The sequence below is a fragment of the Dermacentor variabilis genome, chromosome 7 (assembly GCF_050947875.1).
Source record: "Dermacentor variabilis isolate Ectoservices chromosome 7, ASM5094787v1, whole genome shotgun sequence".
NCBI lineage: Eukaryota > Metazoa > Arthropoda > Arachnida > Ixodida > Ixodidae > Dermacentor > Dermacentor variabilis.
Genome location: NC_134574.1, coordinates 83135051 through 83146764, shown reverse-complemented (window position 1 = coordinate 83146764; position 11714 = coordinate 83135051).

Here is an 11714-nt window from a genome sequence, read left to right as displayed (position 1 = left end):
GCAGAAAAAGATTGACTATCAATCAGTTCGCGAGAACCTGCGGCAAGTAAACTTCTTGGATACCTATGATACCGACATAAACAAAGAATATACAAACTTCTTTACAGTTGTCCAGAGTGCCGTCTTGCAGAGCACCATAGAGAAGTTCTCTGGTCGATATGTTGCACCTATATGTCCATGGATGATTCGCGACATCCTGCGCATACTAAAAGAAAAAGTAAAATGGCATGAAAAGTAGAAACGTACTAAAACCAATAATTATTATCTAATCCAGTTTAAGCGTTTCAGGAACCTGTCGGTGTCTCTATTGCGTAAAAGAAAACAAGAATACCACTCTTCTCTTATCATTAATGCTGAAGGCAACTCAGGTAAAATTTGGAATATTGTAACAGGTGCAGTAGGGCTTCGTTCAGAGCAGCGTATATTGCCTGATGTACTTAACCAGGAAGCAGTTGATGAATTTAACGAGTATTTTGTAAATATAGAACCGCAACTAGCAAACCAACTTCCTCAAGTCACCGAATGTATGCAGTCTATGCAATCAGTGGTGAATACTATGGTAATTGAGGATATCACAGTGGATGAAATAATAGCAGTTGTTAATGGGCTAAGAACTAAGGCAGCTGGCCTTGACCAAATACCTGTTAAGCTACTTAAGGACAACATTGAGATATTAGCGTGTCCCCTCCTTCACACATTTAATCATTCCCTTGATTCGGAAACATATCCTTGAGAATTAAAAATAGCAAAAGTAATTCTGATTTATAAGGACGGAGATTGCTCTAGTCCATCAAGTTATCGGCCGATTTCAATTACTAGCGTGATCAACACAGTGTTTGAAAAGATACTCTCTGTGCACATAAACAAATTCATATCCAAACACAATATACTGAGCCCCCACCAACACGGTTTCAGACCTCAGAAATCAACTTCCTCTGCTGTTTTCACCCTGACGCATCTACTTAATACGGCTCTCCAGCAGAATAAAATTGCGGCCGTTGTCTATCTCGACATAAAAAAGGCCTTCGATACAGTTGACCATAAGATATTACTGAACAAGATTAACAATCTAGGGATTAGGGCAAAATCCTGAACCTGCTTCAAAGCTACCTCTGTAACCGCAAGCAGCAAGTAATACTTAAAAATTATACGTCTACTTTACAAACTGTATTAACTGGTGTGCCACAGGGTTCTGTTCTTGAGCCCATGCTTTTCTCACTTTACATAAATGATTTCCCTGCAACGCTTAGGCATTCACAGGCTTTGATGTATGCTGACGGCACCGCTCTTCTATTTGCTGGAGGCAGTCTGCCCGATACACAGGATAAAATAAATGCAGAATTAAATAATGTTTTTAAGTGGTTCACGTCCAATGAACTGACCCTTAATCTTAGAAAGACTAAGTATACAGTTTTTATTTCCGGGAACAAAAAGCTCAATACTGAAATACTGGACATATCATTACGTGGCACTAAACTACAAGTTGTCTCCTACAAATATTTAGGCATTTTCTTTGATTCAGACATGCACTGCAAAACTCACATTAAACACCTTTGTTCCAAGCTTGCTTACGGATGTTATATCCTTCTTAAGGCTCGTGAATTTTCGGATATCCTGTCCTACGTATTCTGTAATTCTCCTTCATTCAGAGCCACATATCGTATTGTATTGACTCAAGGGGAAACACCTTTATAACTTACCTTGAACCTGTATTCCGTCTGCAAAAAAGCGCATTAAGAATTACCACCTCTTCTAGGTGTACACAATCCAGTACGTACTTGTATAGCTCATCGCATGTGTTCCCAGTGCAGGCTTTGTGTGAATTGAAAATTGCTGAGGTAATTCATAGTATTATCGAAAACAATAATCCACTTCCAATTACCTTGTTTAAAATCCCATTACGAAATACAAGAGCTGCAACTAATCAGTGTTTTAATTTGCCCCCATGTCAGAATCTGTACGGGAAAAGGCTCGTGGAATTTAACGGCGTACTTATTTGGAATTCTTTGCCAATGCATATTAAAGAAGCCCGTAACTTTAGGTCTGCTGTGAGAAAATACTTTTGGAAAATACTGTCGATGAAAAGAAACTTCTTCAAATTTAGATTCCTGTCTAAGTTGTACATGTCAATTGCTCAAGTTGTGCATGTCGATGTCATTGTTAAGTATTATGTCTGTTTTGTTGCTCGCGCGCGTTGAGGATAAAAGAAAACTGAGTTATATTTACCTTCGTGTCTGGATTATCTATGTTTATATTACTATTACGTATTATGCCTGCTGCTTTTGTGTGCTCGCGTGTTGCGTTTTATAGCCTAAGTTCACTATGGACTCGGGACTAGCCAATGGCTACGGGTCCAGTAATGCTTTCGTATTTTGTAAAATATATTGTAAAGAATGAATGAATGAATGAACTAGCCTGTCTCTAAGTGTTTCGTCTAGAAATTTGCCAACTTCTGGCCAGGTGCTTCAGCTGAACCACAAATTCGGCTGCAGTCTCTTGCTCAAGTTGCATTCTGTGGTTAAATCCGCAGCTTTCCGCAATCATGGCCTTTCTGGGACTGCAGTGACTTTTCAGCAGAACCGTTACCTCGTTACACGTTTTGCTTGATGGGGAATGTGGAATCAGCAGGTTCTTCAATACCTCATACACTCGAGGACCCACTACCGTCAGGAATACAGCCAGTTTCCTGCCTTCAACTATCTCATATGCCAGACGTAAAGCTCAAATCTTTCCAAGTAGGACCCGAAGCTATCGCTCCCTTCGTCAAAGTTATCAGTTTTTCCCACCTTCATCATTGCAGTGAGGCCCCGCGGTAGTCGTCTTGAGCAGCAATCGAAGAAGCTGATCCAATCCTCGTCGTCAGTGTAGTGGCGTGCGGCAACCGGGAAGCCGTACTTCAGAAAACGACCGTGGCCGGTGCAGGACAAGGAATAAGCGTTTATTCTTTTTGACACGCTTTCTATAGGCAGCGGTTGCTTATCCGCTGCTGCTGATACCAGTGCACGTGATGACGAAGTAGCACGGCATGCACTTGACGTTACGTCATCCCAATTATGACTACAGCTACCCTCTCATTAATGCTGTAGAATCCGTCAATGATGCCCGCTCTGTCCTTATAAATTAGGATTCCCACCCGTATTGCTTCTTATTGGGAGACCTCTATACAAGAGGACATGGCCGTTATTCAGCAGTGCATAAGCCTCACCACTTCTTCTAATCTCACTAAGGCCGATGACATCTCAAACAAGGTCTGATAGTTCCTCAAAGACTCCTGCTAACGTAGCCTCACTTGAGAGGGTTCGGGTGTTAAACGTTGCAATCGTCAGTTTCCATTGGCCGCCTGTCCGGATGAAGAAGTTCTTAGCACCTTCTGCTGCGTAACAAGTCTGACCGCCGCCTTGGTCAGTTGCTCCGTAGCTGCTGCAGACTGAGGGCAATTGGGTAATTGAGTTAGCCATTTCGGAGGGGGTGGCCGAATACACCACCAGGAAAGCCAATTTCTGGTCTGGTGAGGGAGTGTGTTGTTGAAGCTTTGCATGCCTTCCTAATTTGGTTGTACCTGGCTTAGTATAGCCCCTCTCGCTCTCGGCGTCTTTTGCCAGTGACAGGCGTCACTCCAAGCCTGCATCGATCGCGGCTAAATATATCAAAATGAGGAAGAGAAGGCAAGATGTCAGAATTGCCGATGAATGCGTGGAGCCATGTTTCAGTAAGTACTAAGAGTTGGGAACCACATGACTGGATGGCACTGCACAATTTTTCACTCTTAGGTAATATACTCCTAATGTTAGTAAATGGAAAGGATACGGCTCTGTCCACACGATAGCTCTTCAGCTGCTTCACCTGCTATGTTTGCTTTAGCATAAGGTCCTGTTTAGCGTGGTAAAATACGCATGTATCCTTCACAGCCGTAAGTTTGTTATGACGAATCTTCCATTCGAAAGGCTGTTTTTTTTCTATCAGGCATTTCTTTGCCATTCCCGCAGTAGGGGAGAAATCCTCGCTAACATTAATGCCAGGAGCTTTGCTTTTTCTGCTAGAGAGAAGAATTCTTGGTGTGCCTCTAAAATGAGCCATTTTTATTAAAATGCGCCTCTTTGTTTCAAGACAAATGATTCCTTACTGCGGCCCCTTCAGTTTCCCTCGGTTTGATTGGCTATTTAGAGGGCTTTTACAAACATTAATAATTTTTCTGAGATTGGCTCCACTTTTCATGCCCCCCCCATCCTCTAGCCCGAAAAACACCATATACAAAACGACGTGCATCACCTTCCGGAACATCGAAACGGGCCGCGAGAGTAGTCAACTGGCAGGTGTTGCCCTCTGCGAACGCTAACGCCTTTTCTGCCTGAGCCTTGATTGTGCCATTATTACTTGCAGCGCGAATTTCAAACAGAGACTAAGAGTGACGATACATGACCCCTCACTTAAGACTAAAAGTTGATTGCTCTGAAACATTCATATAAATAAAAAAGCCTAATTTCAGTAGAAATGAAACTTCTCTTTGTAAGCAATAAACCTTTCTTCGTGAGTCGGCACTCCTGTTTCGTCTCTCATTTTTCTCAGTGTTTGAACTGCGCGCTGTAAATAGTAGTACTGCAGATGTACTTGGACTCGCCCAGCTAGCTACCGGAGTCCATTTATTGTGCCAAGCGAACTGCAGTCTTCCTCAATTTTGGAAAGTCTTTGTTGCACGTCGTTTAATGCCTTGTCATTTTTGGCCTTCTCAGCTCTGATTAGTTTGACTTCCGCAAGAACGTGTGCTTGGCCTTGCTTCAGTTGGTCCAAGGCTCCTAATAAATCAGACTCGGAGGGCTCATCGCCCGCAGGAGAGTACTTAGGAAGTCCGTGATCTTTCTCAACACCCTACTGCAATGCCGGGTGCGACGTAATGGAACTGCAGTCATGGACAATGGCAAGAACAGTGCGTGGGCCCGGTAGCACGATTAAAGGAACATATCTTAGAAAAAGAGGCAGTAACAATATGTCATCAGCATGAGAAGAAGCGGGTTGCCTTGAGGAATTGAGGTCGTTGCGTGCGTACCGCCAAGCCCACTGAAGGTTCTCACTGGATGAGAATGCGTTTTATCAAAAAAAGTGGCGGAAAGGAGACTGATTCGATGCTCCAGGTGCAGTGGTTGACACGCCCACAATCGCGTTAGGCAAATAGCCGTCCGATGTGGGACAGTGACGCTGTAGCGAAGGTGTGCCCTGTGTTAGCAGCCGCGAATCGCAGGTCGAAAGAGCGACCATTTGACGATGTTTAAGCGGGAAGGCACTGGAAGCTGTAGTTTCGCCCGAAGAAAGGGCGCCGCAGGCCGTGGCACGGGGACGCCATGGCCAACCAGCTGGCCCTGTGCGGTAGTCAGAAGGGCCAGTGGAAGCAGCTGCATGAGACGAAACACTGGTATGCAACCGGCTCTATGAAGCTTAAGTGCGCAGAGAAAACTGTCCACCGAAGATGATTTCACTACGCAAGAGCAATGGTCCAACTAGCGCACAAATATTTTCGGCTCAAGTTTTACACAGTGAGGAGATTTTCAGTCTTTCAGTCCTATATAACCATCTGATTAGACAGCTTTTAAACTGTCAAAGATAATAAATAAAGCACACAAGCAGACGTTCACAGAATAAAACACGCATGAAGTGACGAATAATAATCGAACAAAGAATAGCACGCGGTAGCCGCTTCTGCGAAAACAGGAATGGTTAACGTCCTGTTGTGTCTCTGAAGGAAAACAGCAGAAACTATGTCTAAACACTGGCTTCACGTAGACACATTCCATTTAGAGCACATGGTCATAGGTCAGCTGCTGACTTACAGACGATACCGATTTAACCGTACTTGCACTTTCACCATAGATATTCGCAGATTACCAGAAGCCCCTCATGCATCAATCATCTTGACACGCTGCATGAACACAACACCATGTTTGCCTTGCAGTAACGCCAGACAAGTAAACTTTAGAACGGTCGAGTAAATCATAGCAGAGATGTCCTGTGTAACGAAAATGCAAGTCGTTTTTAAAGAAAGTAAACAAGACCACGAAGCAAACCGACAAACCTATTTTTTGTGCTCAATTTTTTTCTTTGTTGCTGAGCTTCGTGCACGTGTTTTTGAATATATAAGATGACATGAAGACACAGTAGGGTCTAGGGGCAGTAGCATTGTGTCACAAACAATGATATACTAGCAGCATGTTACACAATACACAGCCAACGCCAGTGCCCTTGTTCGCGGCGCATGCAATTGATTATTATTCCGTGGCTGCACGAGGGGTTTTATATTTCAGCTAGATGAAAGATAAAATAGCAAAAGAAGTGAACGTACTTCTCTTGCCGTCTTTCTGTTTTGAGCTTCATTTACAGACGAAAAAACAGAACATGTACTTATAGTGTCCGAAAGGTACTGGTAATTTTTTTCCAAGTCGTAGTTATTCTTATGTGTCCGACTTTTATGTTCACATTTACCTCAACACGTTATGCTGATGGCTGTGTGCGTCACACAAATGATCAACGGTGGCATGCAACTTCTATGCTTCAACTTCTATACGTTATATATATTATGATGACAAGATTGTAGAGGGCCATATAAAGGTCATGTCTTACTTTCAGAATATGTGTATTGTAACGAAATCCGAATGATATTTGCAATTGATGGCAAGGGTAGCGTCGCGTATGCATATCCTACTTTTTTCGCTACTTCAGTGCTTTGCTGGTTTTATGAGAATACCCCCTTGACATTTTGCTGCATATTTCATGCTTGCGTATTTCCTTACAATTAACACATTTTTGTGCAAACCACTACCCATTGTACGTTTTTCTGGCGCATCCTCATTCTTGAACGTGTGTTAACATGTGTGCATCTACATGCAAGCTGATATTAAACTTCATAGAAACAACGTAGGGCAAGAGGAATTGCCTACATTTAATTTGCTGCAGTAGGAAACGAGGTACACAAGGCTAATCCGGCCGCTTTTAACACTTATTATGAACTACGGAGTACTTCGCTGAAGATCGCGTTATTTCAATGATATACCAGCATAAGCGTGCATACCAGGGGTGCCGAGGCGTGCACTTGAACACACCCATCCCCACTGTCCCAAGTGGAGAGGAGCAGACAGACAATGAACTTTAGTTATGGTCCTGACGAACCGGGCGTTATGGTACCTCCCTTTTCAGGGAGTCCCCATAGCAGTCGCTAGCTGCACCCACGTCGGGGTCGAAACAACGTGGTCCTCCGCCCTGTCGCAGGCCCTATGCAAAAGCCTGTAGTTGTTCTGAGAGGTGGCGGCTCTTAAGGGCTGCCTTCCAGTCCGTTAGAGTGGTAAGCGATAAGCTGCATAACGCTGGGCATTGCCAGAGCATATGAGATAAAGAGCAGTACGCCTCCCCACAGTCTGGACAGTAGGGTTCTACATTAGGCGCGAAGCGACTGAATTGGCCCCTAGAGGGGAATGACGCCGTTCGGAGCATGTGAAATGCCGACGATTGTGGTCTGTTGAGTTCAGGATGTGGTAGCGGTAAGGCCCACGGAGCAACTTGATAAAGTGCAAAGATTTCATGGAAGGTGAGAAGCGAGTCAACCGAAACTACGGCATAGTCATCAGAGTGCCCGTACTGGACGGCGTCAACGAAACATGCAAGGTTCGGGGTGGCCGCAACCACTTTTAATACGGAACGAGCCTGTGCTACCCTGCGCCCTACATTGTATTGAGGGTGGACGTTATGTGGCGGGGGATATACCTTGAACGTATCTCGTACCATGGGTGATAGGGTCGTGTTGCACTCCGTGATTTCTTGGTGACCGCATCCAACTTATTCGAGGATGGGTCTCCCCGCTCACAATGATGAGAGTCGTATTATTTGGGCCACTCGTTGGGCCTCGATCGCCTCTGATAGGGCGTTGTGCATGCCTATTTGCATGAGACGCGCAATGCTGGTAGTGAGTGGTAAACCTAGCATGCGCTTGATGCTTTTGCGCATGAGTGCGTCCATTTTGGCCTCATCCCGTTCAGACCCACGCAATGCGAAGGCTACATAGTTAACATGGCTCATAAGAAACGGGTGGTGGAGTCTGCGGAGATTGCATAGTGACGCGTTTGTTTATCAGGTATCTCCTGTTTGGAATGTGAAGATTGGATTTGCTGCCTGCGAAGAGCTCTTGCAGGCAATGAATAAGGCGCGGCATACAGGCTGGCATTGCAGAGGAGGCTGGAGCAGGGCAATTCCCGCCAAACCACATATCACATTGCGAATGTTGCATCACGCGCAGTTTTCTCGGACCGCCTAATAATATTTTAAAACAAAACTAGCTGGCTACATTTAACCTGCACATGAAGACATTCACCAGTTATTTGAAAAAGAAAACCATATATTAGAGAGGTTACACAAACTGGGCTTGCTCAAATAGGCTAGCAATTAATGCAGAAAAGACCAAGGCAGTTTTTTTAACAAAAGGCAAGTAGGCGCATGTAATCTCTTCTCTATACCTCAATAATAACACTATCCAAATTGTCGCTCGCGTTAAAACTTTAGGTGTGTTAATTTCCAATAGAATGTTATAAGACACAGATGTACAGCAGGTAGTAACGAAAACGGCACGTATACGTGGTTTAATTTATCGCAACCATTATCTACTTTCGTTGAAAACAATTCTTATTATCTGCAATTCGTTGACTCTATCCTGTGCTCATTACTGTTTCCTAGTATGGGGTGACACAACGCAAACATTGATAAGCTTAGAAAACTTCAAAATAAATTTCCTAAAAGTGTTATAGTACAATCATTCTGTTAGTTATATACAAGAAAAATATAAATTATAGCTATACAGAATCTTTACAAATATAACATTTGTAAGGCGACAAAAAACGAACTTAAACAAAGAACAATCATTTCTGAACTGGCCAACCTTAAGCCCACTGGAAATAAATATGATAGACGGGAGCATAATCGCTGGTTAGTGCGTCGACCACGCACTAAGTATGGCGACAAAATGCTATGCAACGTTATTCCAAAGATGCTATATTATCTTACTGGCATTGATGTGAAAATATAAAATATGACTTAACAGATGTTACAGCATTGTTTTATTAAATTCGTATAAATTTACATCAGCCATTCATCCTACGTGTGATTTATCCAATTGTACAACAGTGATGCTATTCTATGTCTTTTCAACATGCGTGTATATTTCACGCTCTACTTTATTATGCTTTAGCCTTAACTATTGTATCCAGGCAAAATTTGTTCCGCAATAATTCTGCATTATTGTTGTAATAATTTTCAGATCTCATGTTAGGTATCTTATGGTTAGTATTAGATGTCACTGCTTTGCGGCCCTTTTGTAGGTAGTGGGAGCTAGTCAAGCTGCTTTTTTGCAGCTTTTACTCCCGCCATCCTGCATGTAAAGCACATGATAGTAAAGATTCAATTCAATTCAGTTCAATTCCTAAACACCTGCACGACCATAATGCGTAATGAAAGAGCCGAAACTCTCCTAGAGGCATTTGTCCAGCTATGAATTGAAAGAGAAGACTGTTCCCTTCATGATCGGCGGTATGAAACAAGAAGTCTTCGCTCAATTAACTTCGAACAGGTGCATGACAATGCCAGAATTCTTATTGAACGCTAAGCCTTCCGCGAAGACTTGAAATAAGCAAACAAATGCTTACACTGGAGTACGAAATATCCAAGCAATAAGCTGCGAGCAGCTCAGAGAGACCATCAGGTCCATTGAGGGCTAAGAACCCCGTAAAATATTCCTTGCGGTCCATACTAAAATGGCTTCGATCCGCCACATCATCCGCCAAAATATCCAGCAACCACTAGGATTTCCAGAACTGCAGCTTCAACCAGAAGCCACAGCCTACCCCACCCGCTGACAAGCTGCCTTCATCGCCGTTGTCAGGAGCCCGCAAAATTCACTATTCAGTTGGTAGCACGCGATACCAGCATGCCCACTCGTTAGTTCGCGCAACGTACGAAGGAAAACAGGTGTGTGATAATTACCCAAACAACACTTGGGGCGCTATAACTTAAAACTATTCCAAACTTTTCTATTCCAATTCTGCAATAAGGCAACCGCGGTTGGTCAAAAACGTGTTTGAACCGCCGCTTACTTCACCTGTCTGACACGCGAAGTCACAAAAACCGCGATAGCTCCCATCTCATATGACGTGTAAACACTGATTATGAATAATTTGGCCGGACAAAACGAAAATAGATATTTCTGCTTCCACGCCTTTTTTGCCATTAGCATGCACTCGGCTATTGGTGCACCCACTTCACCTGCCTGCCACGCGACGTCACTAAACCGCAAAAACTTACCGCGGCAAAGTGACGCGTAAGCGTTAAAGATGCAATAATATATGGAATAAAAAGGGATTTTCTTCTGAACCATCTTCTATTCCTTTGGGAACCATTCAGGCTATAAAAAAACTCAATTTTGTTCGGCATATTAGTTCTTTTTTGCGCGTAAACGTCTATTTGGCGCAATGAGTTTTCACGCTGCTGTGACGTCTATTGACAGACAGAGGATGTAGATGCAGCCTGAAACCTTCTGACCGATACCAAAGGGTCAATGGCGAAAAGTCATAAAATCAGAAATAATGATATTTCTTTTGTTCGGCCGAACCATGCATAAACAGTGTGTGTACGTCATGTCAGATTGGGAGCTATCGCGGTTTTCGTGACGTCGCATGACAGACAGGCGAAATGGGGGTGGTCCAATAAAAGTTTTTAACCGATTGAGGAGAGCTGATTGCTGAACTGGAATAAAACAGTTTGGAATAGCTTTACGTTATAGCTCCCCTGGTGTACTAATAACGAAGACAGATCAAACGGTGCATATTTACGCCGATTATATTTGCCTGAACAAAATCAAGACGGGACTATACCTCATCCCTCGCATAGATGACGTGTTGCACGAGCTCTAAAATACAATGTATTTATCGTTGGTGTATATGAAGGCCCACTACTGATAAACAAAAGTCAAGGAGAGTCATCGAGTGAAGACGGCTTATCACGCCAGACAGCCTTTTGAAAATGACAAGGTTATGCCTGTTGGTCACTTTTCGATAGAAACAACATTCCAGCAAGTGATGGGCATGGCGATGGCAAGATTGAAGTGGCGGACCCGTCTCGCACACTTAGATGGCTTGGTAGGTTTTTTAGCTAATGTTCCTGTTGCGTGGGCCGCTCGTGAGTGAGTTCGCTGTCTTTTCTGACAGCGCAGAAGACCGCTGTCGTTGCAAAGTTTCCGCAAGCCGTCGACAAGATGGCAGCGCATAGATTATTTGGACTCTTTGCCAACTATCGGGATATGTCAATAACTTCTCTCGCACGGCCGCGCCTCGGACTTTTCTGATTGTGACACGTCAAGATCAAGTGGGAAACAGAGCAAATCAAAACATTTTAAAAGTGCACGCGATTCCAGCAGTCCTCGCGCACGTCAATGTCGACGCCAATCGTAAACTGTTCAAAGTTGAAAGTAGTGTACGCCTCCTCGTCGTGCTAGTTCAAAGAAAAGAAGTATTTGACAGGGTCACAGTATGCGCTATCTGGATGCAATTGAAAGCAGATGGTTATTAATTTACAAAAAAGAGCGCCTTGGCTGTATTTGGGCTGCGGAAAATAAGATGTTACCTATACATCAGGCCACTCAAAGTCGTAAGTAACCACCTGGCATTATTGTGACTGACAAACATAAAGGA